Source organism: Oryx dammah, unplaced genomic scaffold (assembly GCF_014754425.2).
Source record: "Oryx dammah isolate SB20612 unplaced genomic scaffold, SCBI_Odam_1.1 HiC_scaffold_5, whole genome shotgun sequence".
Lineage (NCBI taxonomy): Eukaryota > Metazoa > Chordata > Mammalia > Artiodactyla > Bovidae > Oryx > Oryx dammah.
The window spans coordinates 458,751-480,042 of NW_024070189.1; the positions used below are offsets into that span (position 1 = coordinate 458,751).

A 21,292-nucleotide genomic window follows, 5' to 3' on the forward strand; every position below is an offset into this window, starting at 1 on the left:
ACTTCCTTTCAGTTCAGTTCAGTTCAGGCGCTCAGTCGTGTCCGACTCTTTGCGACCCCATGAATCGCAGCACGCCAGGCCTCCCTGTCCACCACCAACTCCCGGAGTTCACTCAGACTCACGTCCATCGAGTCCGTGATGCCATCCAGCCATCTCATCCTCGGTCGTCCCCTTCTCCTCCTGCCCCCAGTCCCTCCCAGCATCAGAGTCTTTTCCAATGAGTCAACTCTTCGCATCAGGTGGCCAAAGTACTGGAGCTTCAGCTTTAGCATCATTCCTTCCAAAGAAATCCCAGGACTGATCTCCTTCAGAATGGACTGGTTGGATCTCCTTGCAGTCCAAGGGACTCTCAAGAGTCTTCTCCAACACCACAGTTCAAAAGCATCAATTCTTCGGCACTCAGCCTTCTTCACAGTCCAACTCTGACATCCACACATGACCACAGGAAAAACCATAGCCTTGACTAGACGGACCTTAGTCAGCAAAGTAATGTCTCTGCTTTTGAATATACTGTCTAGGTTGGTCATAACTTTTCTTCCAAGGAGTAAGCGTCTTTTAATTTCATGGCCTCCCCATATATTTAGCTACTCTCCCACAACTGCCTCTCTTTGTTCTACCTAATATAAAAGCATTTAGGTTTTGCCACTTCTTTGGGTTTTCATTTTCTTATGAGGATTCCCATGACACATAAAAGTTCCATGGAATAAATCTGTATGCTTTTCTTCTGTTACTGGTTTTATGTCAGTTTAATCCTCAGGCCAGCCAGAAACCCTATGAGTGGAGTACTAACTACAGTTGGCAATCCAGCTTTCCACAGACAACTATTTTCTGGCCACTGAAAAATGCCAAATGATGTGAATTTTTAAGCAGGTAGTTTTCTGGTTTTTGAAGGGAGGAGAAGGAAGAGATAAATTTGTAAGTTGCCATGATAAGTTTAATGAAACATGGAATACTCTATACTCTATGTTAGTTACATTTGTTTTCTTTAGAATTGACTTTAAAATGTAGCATCAGTTGTTCTTGGAAAGTAACATGGCATATTTTCTCCCCTTAAAACATGTCATTTCCCTTTTTGTCACTTCTTAATGGAAAGTAAAATTCATACAAATAGAAATGTCTTTATTTTTAAAAGTAAACATTCTTTTTTTCTGAATACAGAATATTGTCAAACAGTTGCTATTGAGATGGTTTGGAATTCAATATAAACCCCTGGAAAATGTTCTAAAATCTTCCCTCGCACCTTCTTTCTGATATTGTTACCTAACATTTTTAGATGAGATAGGACCAGCTCTATTTCCCATACCTTGACTGAAATGTCCTTTCAACCCTTAATTTTCACAAGGTGTTGCTGCTTACAGATGAGGTGCTGAGAAGACTGACTCATCAGCGCTTCACCCACACACACTGGACTAGACCTGCCTTAGTTAGTGCTGATCGACCAAGGGACTCCAGGCATCAGCAGAGGGCACTTTGATCCAGGCAAGGTGTGGTGATGCCATCATGGCTCTCTGAGTGTGCACCAAACTCATCAAAGTATATATATTACATACAATTTTTTATATCAATTATTGTTGCTGTTGTTGAGTAACTTAGTCATGTCTGACTCTTTAGTAACCCCATGGACTGTATCCCTCTATGCTCCTCTGTCCACGGGATTTCCCAGGCAAGAATGCTGGAGTGGGTTGCCATTTCCTTCTCCAGAGGATCTTTCTGACCCAGGGATCAAACTCGCATCTCCTGTTTTCCAGGTGGATTCTTTACCACTGAGCTACCTGGGAAGCCCATATCAATTAAGCCTCAGTAAAAAATAATCATGTGAGCAGCTACTCTGCTCATAATGACCTGGCAGAGTGAGGACACGAGGGGGGGGGGAAACAGAATAATGACATCACCTCACACCAGACCTTGATCTGAAGGAAGTCTGGAATGGCTACTAAAAGGCCAATTTATATGAGAGAACACGGTCAGGCCTTGGCACAAGTGCCACCTTTGGCTTTAAATCTTCCCTTCTAGACTGTTTTCTAAGAGCCATACTGCTGCCAATTCTAGAAATATTGTTCATCACTCATAGCTACTCAGAAATGGTGAGTCAGGCTCACAAGGGAGAATAAGTGGGACTTATTTGGACCATTTTCATCTCTTAACATCCATTCACTTTTATTTCACATTGAAATATTTGACCACTGTTAAATTATACACCAAATGTCTTTCATTTAAATCGCATTTAACGCATTGTTGATGTTCACTCGGTCACGGCCGACTCTTTGTGACCCCAAGGACTGCAGCTCACAAGGCTTCCCTGACCGTCACTGTTCCCTGGAGTCTCGTGTCCACTGACACGATGACGCCATCCAACCGTCTCATCCTCTGTCGTCCCCTTCTCTTCCTGTCTTCAGTCTTTTCAAGCATCAGGGTCTTTTCCAACAAGTCAGCTCTTCACATCCAGTGGCAAAAGTATTGGCGCTTCAGCTTCCACATTAGTCCTTGCCTTGAATATTCAGGATTGATTTCCTTTAGGATTGACTGATTTGATCTCCTTACTGTCCAAGGGACTCTCAAGAGTCTTCTCCAACGCCACAGTTTGAAGGCATCAACTCTTCAGCGCTCAGCCTTTTTTATTGTCCAGCTCTCACATCCATACATGACAACTGGAAAAACCATAGCTTTGACTAGACAGACTTTTGTCGGCAAAGCAATGTCTCTGCTTTTTAATGTGCTGTCTAGATTGGTCATAGCTTTTCTTCCAAGGAGCAAGTGTCTTTTAATTTCATGGCTTTAGTCACTGTCCACAGTGATTTGGGAGCCCAAGAAAATAAAGTCTGTCACTGTTTCCACTGTTTCCCCATCCATTTGCCATGAAGTGATGGGACCAGATGCCATGATCTTCATTTTCTGAATGTTGAGCTTTAAGCCAATTTTTTCATCCTCCTTCCAGCTTCATCAGGAGGCTCTTTGGTTCCTCTTCGCTTTCTGCCATAAGTGTGGTATATTCTGCGTCTCTGAATATCCTACAACTCAATAAAAACAATCTCCAGTAGAAAACGACGTAGTTTTTGTTTGTTTTTGGTATTATGAACCAAAGACGGTGTCTACTGCCAACATAACAGCAATGCCCGCCGTTTCTTCCCTTCTGACAGGGTCCCAGTTTCATGCTTCCGTCGCGCTCACTGCTCTCAGGCCCAGTCCTTGGGGATGAATCGCATGTGTGTGCTGCGTGCATGCTAAGCCACTTCAGTCATGTCCAGTCCTTTGAGATTTTACCTCCTAGGCTCCTCTGTTCATGAGATTCTTCAGGCAAGAATACCGGAGTGGGTTGTCGTGGCCTGCTCCAGAGTTTCTTCCTGATTCAGGGATCTGACCCACGGCTCCTGCAGTGCAGGCAGGTTTTTTCCCACGGAGCCACTGGGGAAGCCCAAATCACGTTTAGCCTAAGTTCGTCGTCTCTCTCTACCAGTGATGGGCCAAGTGGTAGTCATGTGAGCCAGTTCTAGCTAATGATACTTACGGAGAATCTGTTTTGAGTGGTGTGATTGGGGTCTTTCCTACTAAAAGAACAAAACCTCAAAAGGATAAATAATTTTGCTTATCTTCCTTCTTTCATGCTTGGTAATGTCTGATGTCTGTTATGCCCAAGTCACGAAATCTCCCAATGACCACCAGGGAGCTGATATCCGATGCAAAAGCAAGAGAGTCTTTATTACCAAGCTCGAGCTGGGGCTCCCACCAATACCTACGCAGCAGCTATAGGGAGGAGCCCTGAGCTCTGGGTTACATTGCCTATATAGGGTATTCTCACATGAAAAATTCGAAAAATGGGAGTCTCTGGGTCTGATTGGTCACCTTCTGGTGAAGGGTTAGGTGTTGAGTTCTGATCGGTTCTCATTTCTCGGGCTTGATTCGAATTTCCCGGGCTGGCCATGGGTTCTGATTGGTTTGCAGGTGGTGGGGTGAGGTCAGGGGAGTTCCAAAGGCTCTTTTCCCGGAAACTTACAAAATGGAGTAGCTTAGATTCTTCAGCGGCTATAGGGAGGAGCCCCGGGTTTTGGATTACAGGGAGTGTACATGGAAAAAAAGGATTTCTAGGTAGGGGGACGTCTGATTGGTCACTTTCTTTTGAAGGGTTGTGTGTTGGTTCTTGACTGGCCCCTATTGTCTAGGTAGACCACAAGTTCCTGAGCGTTAAGTCAGGAGATTTTGGTCTGGGGTCTGATTGGCTCGGGGGTGGTGGGGTGAGGGCAGGGGATTTCCAAAGGCTCTTTTCCTGGAACCTTACAAAATGGAGTTTTTCTTTTAACGAAATGGACAAGCTTAGGTTCTTCAATGTCTACAGTTATTGGCAGCCACCTTGAAACCACAAAATGAAGACATGAGGAACTTTAAAATGAAACAGGGAAAGCCTGGGGTTGGGGGTGGAGGGGGTGGAAATCCCTATTTCCTTGGGGTTTTTAAAGTATGTTTAATATTAATTTCTCATTTAAATACTTTCTTCTCTGTAATTACCATCAGTGGGTTTTTTCTTTTTTTCTGTCTTCTAGCTTTATTGAGGCTTTCAATGCCTTAGTCAAATATTTCTCTTGGTAAATGTCACTCTGCACTTGAAAATATGTCTTTTGATATTGATTTCTAACATAATTCTGAGAGGGTAGGTAACAGGCAGGAAGGCCAGGAGTCTCCAAACGGAGGAAATAGCCTGCAAGTGTCAGACATTTTTATCTCTCTTAAGCGGCAGGAGGAAACAAACTAGTGATATTTTTTTCCTTCTCTATACAAATTTAAAAGGAAGTTTCTCTTAAAACTCTGTGTTGCCAAAATGACACCTGGTTTCACCTGAAGTTAACCAATGCCTTTTTCTTATGGAAATGTTTATCTTAAGCTATGCTAATGTACTATGCATTTACCCCAAACTCTGTCTTCAAGTCGGTCTGCCTTTTGGCTCAGAACCTACTTGACAAACCAGTATGTTATACTCAGATGTTGTTCCTCTAATTTATGTAAATGAAACTATTTGTATGGTGATCTGCCCTTCTTCAAGATTCAAGTTAATTATTTTATGGCCCAGGATGAACCATTTGGTGCCAAGATTATCCCAAAATGCATCTTATGGGTGAGGGGCCTGGTGCCATTCTGAGTTTTAAGATATTCCTTTCTTTCATTAACAGACTGCTAGTGACTATATAACATCCAGCTGAAGACTAGCATGGGGGCACACTTTCTGCCCGCTTCTGATGCCTATGTCAGAAGCTTTCTCTATCTCCTTTATACTTTAATAAAACTTTATTACACAAAAGCTCTGAGCAATCAAGCCTCATCTCTGGCCCCGGATTGAATGCTTCTCCTTCAGGGCCAAGAATCCCGGAGTTGTGATTCAGCATCAACCTTTCAATTCCATAATGATAAGAAAATAGACACCATATGATTTCAATACTTTTAGATCATGAATTTTTGCACCTTGTTTTATGTCCCTGCCTATACTCCAGTGTCTCCTGGTTTATAGTCTATGGGAACTTAGAATAGAATTTGTATCCTACTGTTCTGTGAAAATTGTATAAATCTTAATTTTATGTTGAATTGGTTCAAAGTGCCTTTCACTTCTACTGTGTGCTGTGCTTAGTCACTCAGTTGTATCTGACTGTGCAACCACATAGACTGTAGTTGCCAGGCTTCTCTGTCTACAAGGATTCTCCAGGCAAGAGTACTGGAGGGAGTTGCCATGCCCTCCTCCAGGGTATCTTCCCAACCCAGGGATCGAACCCAGGTATCCCGCATTGCAGGCGAATTCTTTACTGCCTGAGCCACCAGGGAAGCCCTCAGTTCTACTACATCCTTCTACTTTTCTGTATGTTCATTCTATTAAATGTTGAGAGCTTGATACTGGGGAAAAAAATTATATCCTTTACAGCATCACTGAATAATTGAACCAATGTGGAAAAATTGCCTATCTCTACACATTTTGATGTATGAGAAAAATCCCCATTTGGTCTAAATCATGGTTAGTTGGGATTTTCTGTTGCTTAATCCTAAAGTCATTTTGAACTGATAGATAATTATTTCTCTATTTAGCAGAAAGGATGAGTGTGCTTTTATCTGCATGACAGACAGCATTTTGTTATTGTTGCTAGGAAATGAAGGACCTAAGCTACTTCATTTTGTTAACAGAAAAACTCCATTTTGTAAGGTTCCAGGAAAAGAGTCTTTGGAAATCCCCTGACCTCACCCCACCACCCTCGAGCCAATCGGACCCCAGACCAAAATCTCCTGACTTAACGTGGTCTACCTAGGTAATGGGAACCAATCAGAACCCGTGGCCAGCCCAGGAACTGGGAACCAATCAGAACCCGGGGCCAGCCCAGGGGAAAATAAAAACCAATCAGAAACCAAGACCTAACCCTTCCACAGAAGGTAACCAATTAGATGTCTCCCAACCCGGAAACTCCCGTTTTTCAAATTTCTCACGCGAGAATACCCTATATAAGCAATGTAACCTAGAACTCGGGGCTCCTCCCTATAACTGCTGCGTAGGTATTGGTGGGAGCCCCAGCTCGAGCTTGGTAATAAAGACTCTCTTGCTTTTGCATCGGATATCAGCCCCCTGGTGGTCACTGGGAGATTTCAGGACTTGGGCATAACATCTGGGGGCTCGTCCAGGATCTCCCACCTGCTCCACGGGAAGACCGATCCGGAGAGTCATCTGCAGCTGGTAAGCTTTTTCTGTCTTTCTTTTCACTCCTGGTAGGGCCTGGTTTCTGAGACCGGTATACGACTCAGGTGGACGCGCTGGAGAGTCACCAGTGGGGGTCGTTGGGAGACGTCCCCGACCCCGGCGTGGGGGGGGACGGAGTGCCCCTGTTCTCTGTAGACGATATAGTGGGTTGCTCCTGCTAAACGGCCGGAGGCCATAGTCATTCGGTTTTACCTCTGGACTCCCGGAGGTGTATTTCTCCTGTCTCTCTGTCTGTGTGGCTGTTCGAATTGTTTGTGTTAATTTACCAACATCTGACTGATCCAGGGACGATGGGGCAATGCCATTCTAGCCCCACACCTCTATCCTTGGTTACTGATAATTTTAAGGAGGTCAAGATGCGCGCTCATGACCTCAGTGTAGAAATTAAAAGGAATAAATTAATCACTTTTTGCAGCGCAGAATGGCCGCCCTTCCATGTAGGCTGGCCCTCAGAAGGCACCTCTGACTTGGGAACTGGACACCGAGTCCGAGATATCATCTTCTGACCGCGGATCAGACACCCTGACCAAGTTCCCTTTGTCAGCACATGTGTCTCCTCGGACAATTCATTTCCGAGTGTTAGACAAGAGCCCAGTTTCCGGCCCTGGAAGGGGTCCCTCTTCCTGCAACAAATGGGACTCTGGCGGGGACTCTTCTTTGCTGAGACTGACATCCTGACCACTCGGGGTACTCAGGGGCCAGCTTGCCTGCCAATGGACTAGACCCAGCGGCTGCAACTGGGACTCTTTGTCCCTGGTCTCCTCCTGACGCGGACAACTGGCCAGAGTGCCCTGACCGGTAAGGAACAAGAGATTTTATTGACTTCTCTCCCCTTCTCTGTCTCCTCTCCTTAACGCTTCCTATCCTTCCCTGTTTTTCTAGTCTCCCGGTCCTGGACGCAGGAATCTGGTCGAAGGACCCTCAGCCTGAGCTGAGGATTGGAGACTGATCACCTCCTCTTGGCAGAGAACTCGAATTCTGGTTCTGATTTCTGGTAGGGTCGAGTTCCAGTCCTCCCTTCTCTGGAGGCCCAGGGAAAAGTCCCGTAGCGCCTGGGTATCTGTAGGTGGCAGCAGACGTCTGTAAGGCCACCCCTTTTGCCCCCCTCTCCCGCCTCCTCTCCCTTCTTTTTCAACCTGGCTTCCTCTCCTCCCTTGAAATCTTTGATGTTAGTACTTAGATCTGAAGTTCTGTGTCACTATAGGAGGTTTTCTGAAAGACTGTATTTTTGTATTTAAGGGCTTCCCTGGTGGAGCTGAGGTTAAAACGTCTGCCTGCAATATGGGAGACCTGGGTTCAATCCCTGGGTCGAGAAGATCCCCTGGAAAAGGAAATTTTGCTTTGTCTGGCAACTATGTGGTTTAGACCTGCCGCCATTTTGTTAGAACTTGATTTTCTTTCCCTGTGCCTTGAGACCAGGGCTCTCAGGAACACTTATCTAGACCATCTCTAACTCCTGACACTGAGGAAAAAGGAAAAAAAAAAAAGACTTGAAGCTAGGTCTTGCACTGTGTCTGTCTAAATATGTCTTGGTAATACTTTTGTATATGAGCTCTATCTATTTGGCTTAAAAAAAGGTAAGTGTTTACAGGGGCTTCCCTGGTGGCTACAAATCAAGTAATTCTAAATTAAACAATAAATTCCAGGTTTATGTGAACTGGGAAATATTCAATGTTAAACACCTGATATTAATGTTTGTTTGTTGACCTATTTAATATAGAAATGTCTTAGAGTACTTAACATTAAGTAAAATATTTTCATTGTACCTAGTTTTAATATGAGTTAAATATTATATCTGTTACAAGTTTGTCAACAAGGAAATTACCTCAAGTGAAAAAAAACCTTCTAAAAAATATAAATGATATGAGCTTTTATATAAATTCTATTAAGAATAATTATTTTTTAGAAATATCTGTCTAAAATAGTCTCTCCAGATTGGCGTAACTTAAAATCTGACCAAATGTTCTAAACCCTTTTAATTGATCTCTTTGATAAAACTTCCTAAATAGAACTCTTTTGAAGTTCTTTTGATCTCTAGCTAACTTTGGGATGTTTCAGAGGGCCCCTGGAACATCCCAAAGAGAGATATTAAACTGTGCTTATTTGGTTGGTTAAATTACATGGAAAAGATTATCAAATGAGTAATAAATCCACTCATGTTATAATGTATGGTAAAATAACTAATACAGATATCCTAGAAATTATATGGAGTTTTTAATATTCTGATATGTCCTGGTATTTTAATGGAAAACCTGATGACTTTACAAAAGTTAACAAAGGGACTGAATGAACCAGCAAATATGCTTATAACTTTTATGGTTTCTATCTGAAAAATTACGGGGTTGAATCTTATGTTTTCAGGGAGTAGGGAAGATCTTCCTCTCAAATTAATTATGACAATACTTTGGTAAAATTAAACGTTATAAACAAAACAATTATATTTTCTATCTGACTCCTCCAAAAATTGGAAGTTCTTAGGTTTCCAGTAAGTTTACAAATGAGTTAAGAAGGTTATCTCACGGATACAAAAATCTGAAGAAATTTTTGAGACCTTAAAAAGGGAAGAATTCACCTAGATTTGTTAGGCAAAATCTGTGATAAGCCTTTGGTGTGAGTTTGCCAGCCCTGTTTTATTTTAAAAGTTCAGTCTGAGACTCTATATATGTTTCAGCAAAATAAAAAGCCTATAATCAATTATGGTTATAAAAATCATCAGACCAAAATTAGTGAGAACAGACCTATTTTGCAAACAAACTAGCCTTAATTTGGTTATACTTAATAAAAATAAGGGTAACTTTAAGAAGAAAAAGATATTTCAAAATGTTAAATACCAGTTTGTTAATGGAGGTCTGCATCTATTAAGACTCATCTCTTAGATAGTTCTTTGCTGTTATGTGATGTTAATGAAAAATTTAATTGAATTCTTGAAAAACACCCTAAGTTTGTTTCTGAAGCTTATCTCAGTAATCTATCTTTGGATGAAGATCAGATGCCTCATGACCTGCACCCAGGACTGGAAAAAGACATAATTTAAGGGACTGTCTCCAACATGGATGGAAGGACTTTTTTATCAGGAGAAACTACACTACACCAGGATGAGAAGACGATGACATCAGAGGTAGACAGCTTCCCCGAGATGCTGGACCTGATTCGTATGATCATTTATGTTGTCTTGACTTCTTAGACCTTTGTATATAAGTCAAATGCTTTTCTATCATAGGCCTGATCCTATGCTAGTTTTAAAAATCAATCCAATTGTTGGGTTTGTGGCCAATTACCTGTGTCTAGTTCTGGGTTACCTTGGCAAATTTCTCTACTACCAGACTCTAACTGGTTGGCCCTGAAAAAATTTACTTAAAAAAAATATATATAGTCATATTCAGGTCACTGTGATATTACTAGATAGGTTCCCCTCACCGGGCCAATTAATAGTTTAAAGTCTCCTCTGTATTGAGAAAAAAAAATCATACTAAAGATAATCAGTCTAGTAACAGTAAAAAACTGGGCTATGTGCCTTATAGATGGTGCCAATATATAATTACCCTGGAAGATAAAGATTCTACAGGGCAGACTAAGTCAGATAACCTGAAGATATACTGGGCTACATCTAATGGAAGTTCTTAACATAAGTCTTACTTGTGACTTTACTAATACTGCTGGCTATTTTATTTGTATTTCTCCTGTTTTACAAAATTGCTGTTTCTTACACTGTATGTGTGTGAGGCCTCTAATAGAATAATATATAGTCCCATATGAGATCGATGATGGTAACAGTGTAACTCTAGACATGGAAAGAAGCAACAAGAGGGAATATTTTCCTGGACCAAAAAGCTAGTAAGACAGGTGGTCCAGAGAATTTTAGATACTGTTTCATGGCCTAGTCCAGTAACAGCACATTGAGTGGCCTGTTTACCTGAGAATGGACACTCTCAGCACCATGGGATAAAATGGTCATGAAGTGCCCCCCTCATAATCATGGTCAAGTTTATGAGCAAAAAGGGGCTCTGCCCACTGAAGACTGACACTCGCCATCTGCATCTACAAAGATTAAATCATGGCCGCTGCAACTGCTGACTTTCAATGCCCCTGAAAGGAGTTCAGGGTAAAATCAGAAATGAGGCACTCTGTGCTCTGAGAAAACTGGCAGAACAGGCCTTCAGATAGTTAGATTTTTTCAGGAAAAGATTTTCTGAGTCCCAATTCTTTCATCTTCTCATACCTAGAGAAACACTGACGTCATTAACAGTGAAATCTGCTTTGGCTATTAAGGAAAAGTTTACAATTAAAAGTCAAAATAGAGTAGCTATGGTTCAGATATCCTGGGAAATAACTAGGTGATGCTATGGTGTACTTTCAGATTAGAGCTTGTATTGCTCCATGCTGGGGCAGTCCTATGCCCCATTTTGACAGGAAGTTATCACAGTCATAGTTGCCTAGTTCCCTGAAATTAAACCTGAGCGGGACTCTGAGGGGATCTGGAGTACAGATCTGCTCTGTGTTCTCCATTTCTTATCTGTAGGATATGGACTTTGTTCAGCCTCCTTGACCTTCCCTGAATTCCAAAGCTTGGTTTCAAACAATTGCTAATCAGGGAAGGGAGGGGATACAAAAACAGAAACTATCAAAGGTTGATACAGCCTCCAGACAGAGTCCTGGTTCCTACTCAAAGAAATATGCATAACAATGTCTTTGAGCCCCCACCCAGGTGGAGGATGGTAACTTCAGACTGAACACAAGATTCCTGGAGCACAGCCCTGTTGCCTCACCACCAACCAATCAGAAAGGGTCACAAAGCCTGCAACCCTCACCCCAAATGTTCCCTTCTGTTCCCGGGACCAGAGATGACCCTCCTGCTAGGTCTCCTGTTTGGCCCTTGTCTATTTCCTCTCTGAGAGGAGTCAACTAAATTGCTGTTATTACAAGGGTGGAAGTTGGTTTCAGATGCGGAACACCCCAACTTAGATCAGGTAGAGAGAGACTTCTGCTCTGCTAGGCAGGCCTATGCCCATGCACAGCAGGAAGAAGTTACAGAAGAAAGAGACCTCCGCCCCAATTCCCAAGAAGTATCTTGAGTATGAAGTCTCTCAGGGGACCTACGTGCTGCGTTAGGGGAAAAATGTTTTTATGTGACTCACTCGGGGGTAGTCAGAGAGAGTCCCTGGCCAAGATAAGAGAAGGGCTGAGTCAGAGAAAAAGAGAAAGAGAAATGTCTCAAAATTGGTTTGAATCCTGGTTCAACTCATCCCCCTGGTTCACAACTCTCATATCCTCCTTGGTGGGGCCCCTGATTATCTTGTTACTGCTACTCACGCTCAGGCCATGCTTACTAAACTAACTAGTGGCCTTGATTAAAAGCCACATCAACGCGGTGCAGCTCATGGTACTCAGATCCCAATATGCGGCCCTACAAACGGTCCCCTTAGCAGGAGACAATATAGAGCTGACCCCAGGCCCATGATTGGGTCTGTCCTGGATCCTAGAGAAGGGGGGAATGAAGGACCTAAGCTACTCCATTTTGTTAACAGGAAAACTCCATTTTGTAAGGTTCCAGGAAAAGAGCCTTTGGAAATCCCCTGACCTCACCCCACCACCCTCGAGCCAATCGGACCCCAGACCAAAATCTCCTGACTTAACGTGGTCTACCTAGGTAATGGGAACCAATCAGAACCTGTGGCCAGCCTGGGAACTGGGAACCAAGCAGAACCCGGGGCCAGCCCAGGGGAAAATAAAAACCAATCAGAAACCAAGACCTAACCCTTCCACAGAAGGTAACCAATTAGATGTCTCCCAACCCGGAAACTCCCGTTTTTCAAATTTCTCGCGTGAGAATACCCTATATAAGCAATGTAACCCAGAACTCGGGGCTCCTCCCTATAACTGCTGTGTAGGTATTGGTGGGAGCCCCAGCTCGAGCTTGGTAATAAAAACTCTTGCTTTTGCATCAGATATCGGCTCCCTGGTGGTCATTGGGAGATTTCGCGACTTGGGCATAACAGGAATAAGGGTGTGTGTTGGACAGCCAAGGGAAGAACTATGGGAATATCATTCCTAATTTCCACTCCAATCATTGCCTGAAAACTCTGTTTGGAAGATTTCCCACTTAAAAGTCTCTGCATTCCCAACACAGAATCCAAAACCTCACTCTCTTGGCTTCTCTTGTGACTTGGGTACAGGCATGAGCTTTAGACTGTTCCAACTGGATGTGCCCACACGATATGTGCCTACAATATGAACTGTAAGTCACTGTTGTGGAGGAGGTGCTGTACAGAAGCCATTTCAGTAAGAGTGGTGGCCAGTCAGTCTTCAGTGGTGCCAGAGACACCCAACACCCAGGGCTGGCCATGCAAGTGACTTGGGGTGATCTGGACATCTTAACCACACAGGCCACATAAGATTTGTAAAGATTTTTTTTTGTCTATTGAAAATAGCTGAAACGTATTATAAACACCTGGACTGATACATTTCATTATCTTTAAGCATTATTGATTTATCACTTCTTCATCTTAGACTAAAGTCTGCTATCTAGTCCTCACTGAACTCAACAGACAACTGATTCCAACTAAATCTGACATTGAACGGGCCCTCAAAATGTTAGTGCCACCCTGGCCCGACTGGCCCTCTCCAAAAATCTATGAGTACTACTGACTTATATTCCGTATCTTGGAAAATCAGGTTTTAAGCCATTTTCAGATATAAGCATAGCTTACTGCATAGGATATGCTAGCACCTCTTGGTGAGATTATGTATTTCTTTAGCCAATTGATTAGGGCAGTAATTTTCAGCATTTTTGGTCTCAGGACTTCTTCATTCTGAAAAATTATTAAGCCCCTCAGATCATGAACTCCTTATTGCCAAATTCAGACTTAAATTGAAGAAAGTAGGGAAAACCACTAGACCATTCAGGTATGACCTAAACCAAATCCCTTATGATTATACAGTGGAAGTGAGAAATAGATTTAAGGGCCTAGATCTGATAGATAGAGTGCCTGATGAACTCTGGAATGAGGTTCGTGACATTGTACAGGAGACAGGGATCAAGACCATCCCCATGGAAAAGAAATGCAAAAAAGCAAAATGGCTGTCTGGGGAAGTCTTACAAATAGCTATGAAAAGAAGAGAGGCAAAAAGCAAAGGAAAAAGGAAAGATATAAGTATCTGAATGCAGAGTTTCAAAGAATAGCAAGAAGAGATAAGAAAGCCTTCTTCAGCAATCAATGCAAAGAAATAGAGGAAAAGAACAGAATGGGAAAGACTAGAGCTCTCTTCAAGAAAATTAGAGATACCAAGGGAATATTTCATGCAAAGATGGGCTCGATAAAGGACAGAAATGGTCTGGACCTAACAGAAGCAGAAGATATTAAGAAGAGGTGGCAAGAATACATGGAAGAACTGTACAAAAAAGATCTTCACGACCCAGATAATCATGGTGATGTGATCACTCATCTAGAGCCAGACATCTTGGAATGTGAAGTCAAGTGGGCCTTAGAAAGCATCACTAGGAACAACGCTAGTGGAGGTGATGGAATTCCAGTTGAGCTGTTTCAAATCCTGAAAGATGATGCTGTGAAAGTGCTGCACTCAATATGCCAGCAAATCTGGAAAACTCAGCAGTGGCCACAGGACTGGAAAAGGTCAGTTTTCATTCCAATCCCAAAGAAAGGCAATGCCAAAGAATGCTCAAACTACCGCACAATTGCACTCATCTCACATGCTAGTAAAGTAATGCTCAAAATTCTCTAAGCCAGACTTCAGCAATAGGTGAACTGTGAACTTCCTGATGTTCAAGCTGGTTTTAGAAAAGGCAGAGGAACCAGAGATCAAATTACCAACATCCACTGGATCATGGAAAAAGCAAGAGAGTTCCAGAAAGACATCTATTTCTGCTTTATTGACTATGCCAAAGCCTTTGACTGTGTGGATCACAATAAACTGTGGAAAATTCTGAAAGAGATGGGAATACCAGACCACCTAACCTGCCTCTTGAGATATCTGTATGCAGGTCAGGAAGCAACAGTTAGAACTGGACATGGAACAACAGACTGGTTCCAAATAGGAAAAGGAGTACATCAAGGCTGTATATTGTCACCCTGCTTATTTAACTTCTATGCAGAGTACATCATGAGAAATGCTGGACTGGAAGAAACACAAGCTGGAATCAAGATTGCCGGGAGAAATATCAATAACCTCAGATATGCAGACAACACCACCTTTATGGCAGAAAGTGAAGAGGAGCTAAAAAGCCTCTTGATGAAAGTGAAAGAGGAGAGTGAAAATGTTGGCTTAAAGCTCAACATTCAGAAAACGAAGATCATGGCATCTGGTCCCATCACTTCATGGGAAATAGATGGGGAAACAGTAGAAAGAGTGTTGCACTTTATTTTGGGGGCTCAAAAATCACTGCAGATGGTGATTGCAGCCATGAAACTAAAAGACGCTTACTCCTTGGAAGAAAAGTTATGACCAACCTAGACAGCATATTCAAAAGCAGAGACATTACTTTGCCGACTAAGGTCCGTCTAGTCAAGGCTATGGTTTTTCCTGTGGTCATGTATGGATGTGAGACTTGGACTGTGAAGAAGGCTGAGCACCGAAGAATTGATGCTTTTGAACTGTGGTGTTGGAGAAGACTCTTGAGGGTCCCTTGGACTGCAAGGAGATCCAACCAGTCCATTCTGAAGGAGATCAACCCTGGGATTTCTTTGGAAGGAATGATGCTAAAGCTGAAGCTCCAGTACTTTGGCCACCTCATGCGAAGAGCTGACTCACTGGAAAAGACTCTGATGCTGGGAGAGATTGGGGGCAGGAGGAGAAGGGGACGACCGAGGATGAGATGGCTGGATGGCATCACTGACTCGATGGACGTGAGTCTGAGTGAACTGCGGGAGTTGGTGATGGACAGCGAGGCCTGGAGTGCTGCAATTCATGGGGTCGGAAACAGTCAGACACGACTGAGCAACTGAACTGAACTGAACCCCAAGATTTGGTTATGTAGATCATATCTATTAATATATCCTGTATTTGAAATGCTGAGATCAAAAAATCAATTAACTTCTGAGTCTTATTATGAAATAGTTTTTCATAATATTTTGCTGATCCTCTGAAAAGATTTCAGGAATCCCCAGACAACTCTATCACTCTATGGAAAATACAGAATTAGATATTTACTGTACACTTGTCTTGTGCACAACACTGAAATAGACTCTATACCACATTTGGAAGTTCCGCTGAAGGCAGTACCACAAACAGAGGCAGAGCCATGAGAACAGGCCGGGCATGTGAGAAGAAGAGGAGGAAACCAGCCAGGCGGAGACTGACGAGAAGGGAAACAACGGGAGACGCTTTCCCATGAGACCTCAATTTACCCTAAGTGTCTCTGGGCAATGTTACTTGTTCAGTGGTCTTGCTACATAAAAACTGTAAGGAAAAAAAAACAAAAACCTTTTGTTTCAAAAAAGAATAATCTTTTAAGGCTCAGTACTTTTTAAAGATAAAATTAGTTTCAAATTAGTTATTGAAACTAATTAGTTTCAACTGGTTTAAAATTAGTTTGTTGTTCAGTCGCTAAGTCGTGTCCAACTCTTCACAATCTCATGAAGGGCAGCACGCTGGGCTTCCCTGTCCTTCACTAGCTCCCTGGGTTTGCTCAAACCGAAGTCCATTCAGTCAGTGATGTCATCCAACCATCTCATCCTCTGTCACCCCCTTCTCCCTTTGCCATCAAATTTTCCCAGCATCAGGGTCTTTTCCAGTGACTAGGTATGGTATGTTTGTTGAGAGATTGTCATTTCTCAGCAGGAAAGGTAATGGTAATTTCCTTGTGGGCTCTGGTAAAGGGCAAAGAGATAAGCTAATATGATACTGTGTCCTTTTTGCCATTTAGTTCATGAGGAATCAAGTGAGTTGTTTCTCCTTATCACTGAAAAAGAGTGAAACTCTCCACGCCAATATTCCTCAAGCTTCCTGGGAAATTCGAGGCACACGCTACAGCGCCTATTCAGGTGAGGATCTTTGAGTCGGCCGCCCTTCCCAGCACTTCCTGACAGCGCTCCGGGCTCGGCCCTGCGCCAGGTGAGTGGCGGCCGTTTCCACGGGTCTGCCGCATCTCCGCTCTTGCTAGCCAAGTGTAGGAGAAGACGGGGCCTGGAGACTATCACTTCCTCTCAAAGAGCCAATGCTAGAGACTTTCATTCCTCAAGTGAGTGTCATCAGTCAAGTTTGGAGGTTTGGAGGAAGGTCCAGTGCTTGGGCAGAAAGTACAATTGTAGCTACAGGGGTCACTTCCAGAATGAAATGCAATTCTGGCCAGTCACATAGGATATATGCACATAATAGGATGTATGCACATTGGACGGATGGGTGACAAGCTATCTATCCATATGTATGTGTGCAAATATGTGTGTGTATATATATATATAAATTTTATTTGAAAAACTAAATGAAAAGTAAAAAAGAGTAAAAACAAACAAACAAACCCTAAAGATAAAGAATACTGAAATGCAAACAAACCAACATGCAGAATCAAGTTAATTTTTTATCGGATTTTGTCTAATTTTAAGTTAAATACATAAAACATCACAAAAAACTTCGCTTCCTTTACACCCAAGGACCCGTGGCCTCCACACTCCCCGGAGTAAGACAGAGCATGCATTCAGTCACCCCTGACTTTCCCCTGCCTTCTTCTCTGCCCCAGGTTCCTGAATTCTTACCTCTCTCTACCCACCACCCCCATGGCCACCCACCTGTCTTTAGAGCTCTCCTGACAGCTGTCCTCTCAACGCAGTCTCTCCTGGCTCCATAGAGGCAGAGGCGCTCCACCTGTGTGGCTCATCTCGTCGGAGTTTTGGGTTTGGGCACCTTGTCTCGTCTGCGCTGGTATCCCCAACACTCTGTCGAACCCCACACAGGGTTCTGTAAGAACCACTGAGGAGAGGGTACAGGGGCGGACTGAGGGAAGCACATGTGCCAAGGTGTGTCTGTCTCCTTGCTGGTTACAGCCCCGGCTGTCGCAGCGACCTTCACCTCACCTCTGTGCCCACCTCCGCCTTCCCGTCATGCCGGAACGTGTCCACTGCGCCAGGAGCTGGAGCGGGCACCACAGCCCCTGGAGCCCGGCCCTCGGATCCAGGAGCCCCGTCACGCAGGCGCGGTCGCGCTGACGCCTCGCTTCTACTCCCCCAAAGGTCGTCATCTAGCACCAACCCGTTGCCTCCCTTCAGAGAACCTACAGGTGGTGCCTTCTGAAGAAAAAGTGTTGTTGTTTATTTTTCTCTCGCGTGTCTTGCTTTTCTAAGTTATAACCAAATTCTCTCAGAAAGGAATGGCAGCCAAACAACAATCACGTGCTTCCTCATGTCGTCCTTCCTCTCACGCAGGTACCACACGTTTAGAAGGTACTAGAGATCTGCTGTCAGCAGGCACATAGGCACGTACGCAGGCACGCACTCAGGCGCATACGCAGCGTGCACGCACGCACTTGCGCATTCAAAACAAATCCGTAGCTACTGGTTTTGAGAAGTCTGAGGGTGTGGAAAGGGTCTTATGTGTGTTTGCACTAAACAAGAGTAAAAGAAAATGGCCACTAACAGAGCATGAAAGGATGAGTTTTAAAACAGCTCCACAAGAGTCCATGTATGTTTTGTTTTCGATCGTATTTCAAGAGCATAAAACAGCACCTCAGAGCGTTGGCACTAAGTGAGTAGCATTCGATGAAGCAGAATGAGTCAGTCAGTGACTGGAGAAAGGAGGTTGTCACCTTTCCGTGTATTATACTGCTTAGAGACTCAATTCAGACGGTGAACTAAACTCAGGCTGGAAAATGCTCACAACTTGCCACTAATTCAGCCACTGCGCTTGCATATTTCCTCTATAGAGAGCAGGGTGTATTCACAAATGAGGAAACAAAGCCAGAGTTACGGGATGGAGGTCAGACTTGTAAAGTTCAGCTAGGGAAAAAGAGCCAAAATAAGTAAGTTTTAAAGACCGGTTAGTCAGAGACAGTGGAAAAAATTAAAACAGTAACAAAACCTTTTGATTTGAAATATACATTCCTGGGTGCAATTGCAAATAGATGATATTGCTAACAATTGTCTAGGATTTATACCATTATTTTTTCCCTTGAACATTAAATCAGCTATCTGCATGTCTTCAGTGTAGATGAAAACTAAATGCTGAATATTCTGTGTACTTCTTTAGAGATGTCTAGTAGAATTCAGCTGGAATTGGAAATTAGCATAACTGGAATTGGAAATTCAGCCTACAGTACAGACACTGAAAAAAAATCCCTACAAAATTTTTATATAACAGACTAAAATCATCCTAAACCCTCATGCATGATTTGGGGGGTGGGGGAAACAAATTTACCAAATAAAAAGTATCTCGGTCTCTTTTGCATTAGGCTCTTTTGAATACATGTTTAGTGGAATTACATGTTCAGATTTTCTACCAAATCTATTTCTTTCTTAGTGGTTCAATCTACTCCCTTCTTTCCAAGTATGCATATGGATAACAGAAAGCCTTCTGTGTTGCCAGATCCTTCTCTCCTCCTCCCTCCACCCTCCACCACCATTCCATTTAGCACGTGCCTCAGTTAGCCTGCGCTTTGCTGGAGCAGCCGTGAAGACATACTCCACGTCCAAGGTAAGAGAAACCCAAGTAAGACGGTAGGTGTTGCAAGAGGGCATCAGACGGCAGACACACTGAAACCATAATCACAGAAAATTAGTCAATCTAATCACACTAGGATCACAGCCTCGTCTAACTCAATGAAACTAAGCAATGCCCATGGGGCCACCCAAGATGGGTGGGTCATGGTGGAGAGGTCTGACAGAATGTGGTCCACTGGAGAAGGGAATGGCAAACCACTTCAGTATTCTTGCCTTGAGAACCCCATGAACACTATGAAAAGGCAAAATGATAGGATACTGAAAGAGGAACTCCCCAGGTCAGTAGGTGCCCAATATGCTACTGGAGATCAGTGGACAAATTAACTCCAGAAAGAATGAAGGGATGGAGCCAAAGCAAAAACAATACCCAGGTGTGGATGTGACTGGTCATAGAAGCAAGGTCTGATTCTTTAAAGAGCAATATTGCATAGGAACCTGGAATGTCAGGTCCATGAATCAAGGCAAATTGGAAGTGGTCAAACAGGAGATGGCAAGAATTGACATTCTAGGAATCAGCAAACTAAAATGGACTGGAATGGGTGAATTTAACTCAGATGACCATTGTATCTATGACTGCGGGCAGGAATCCCTTAGAAAAAATGGAGTAGCCGTCATGGTCAACAAAAGAGTCTGAAATGCAGTACTCGGATGCAATCTCAAAAACGACAGAATGATCTCTGTTCGTTTCCAAGGCAAACAATTCAATATCACAGTCAGTTCAGTTCAGTTCAGTCACTCAGTCATGTCCGACTGTTTGCGACCCCATGAATTGCAGCATGCCAGGCCTCCCTGTCCATCACCAACTCCTGCAGTTCACTCAGACTCACGTCCATCGAGTCAGTGATGCCATCCAGCCATCTCATCCTCGGTCGTCCCCTTCTCCTCCTGTCCCCAATCTCTCACAGCATCAGAGTCTTTTCCAATGAGTCAACTCTTCGCATGAGGTGGCCAAAGTACTGGAGCTTCAGCTTTAGCATCATTCCTTCCAAAGAAATTCCAGGGCTGATCTCCTTTAGAATGGACTGGGTGGATCTCCTTGCAGTCCAAGGGACTCTCAAGAGTCTTCTCCAACACCACAATTCAAAAGCATCAATTCTTTGGAGCTCAGCCTTCTTCACAGTCCAACTCTCACATCCATACATGACCACAGGAAAAACCATAGCCTTGACTAGACGGACCTTAGTCGGCAAAGTAATGTCTCTGCTTTTGAATATGCTATCTAGGTTTGTCATAACTTTTCTTCCAAGGAGTAAGCGTCTTTTAATTTCATGGCTGCAGTCACCATCTGCAGTCATTTGGAGCCCCCCCAAATAAAATCTGACACTGTTTCCACTGTTTCCCCATCTATTTCCCATGAAGTGATGGGACCAGATGCCATGATCTTCGTTTTCTGAATGTTGAGCTTTAAGCCAACTTTTTTCACTCTCCTCTTTCACTTTCATCAAGAGGCTTTTTAGCTCCTCTTCACTTTCTGCCATAAGAGTGATGTCATCTTCATATCTGAGGTTACTGATATTTCTCTTGGCATTCTTGATTCCAGCTTGTGTTTCTTCCAGTCCAGCGTTTCTCATGATGTACTCTGCATAGAAGTTAAATAAGCAGGGTGACAATATACAGCCTTGACATACTCCTTTTCCTATTTGGAACCAGGCTGTTGTTCCATGTCCAGTTCTAACTGTTGCTTCCTGACCTGCATACAGATTTCTCAAGAGGCAGGTTAGGTGGTCTGGTATTCCCATCTCTTGAAGAATTTTCCACAGTTTATTGTGATCCACACAGTCAAAGGCTTTGGCATAGTCAATAAAACAGAAAAAGGTGTGTTTCTCGAACTCTCTTCCTTTTTCCATGATCCAGTAAGTTCTCAATAAATATCTGACGACTCAGAGAATGGGGGGAGATTGTGACTGAA

At 43.3% G+C, this 21,292-nt stretch overlaps 1 long non-coding RNA gene across 1 annotated transcript; it reads left to right on the forward strand.

Moving 5' to 3' along the window:
* Positions 1-6,544: 6,544 nt before the first annotated feature.
* LOC120863457 lies at positions 6,545-19,992 on the forward strand. The gene is made up of 3 exons (XR_005720999.1): positions 6,545-6,639; positions 17,560-17,565; positions 19,978-19,992. It is a non-coding gene; the product is annotated as an uncharacterized LOC120863457 (long non-coding RNA).
* Positions 19,993-21,292: the final 1,300 nt, after the last annotated feature.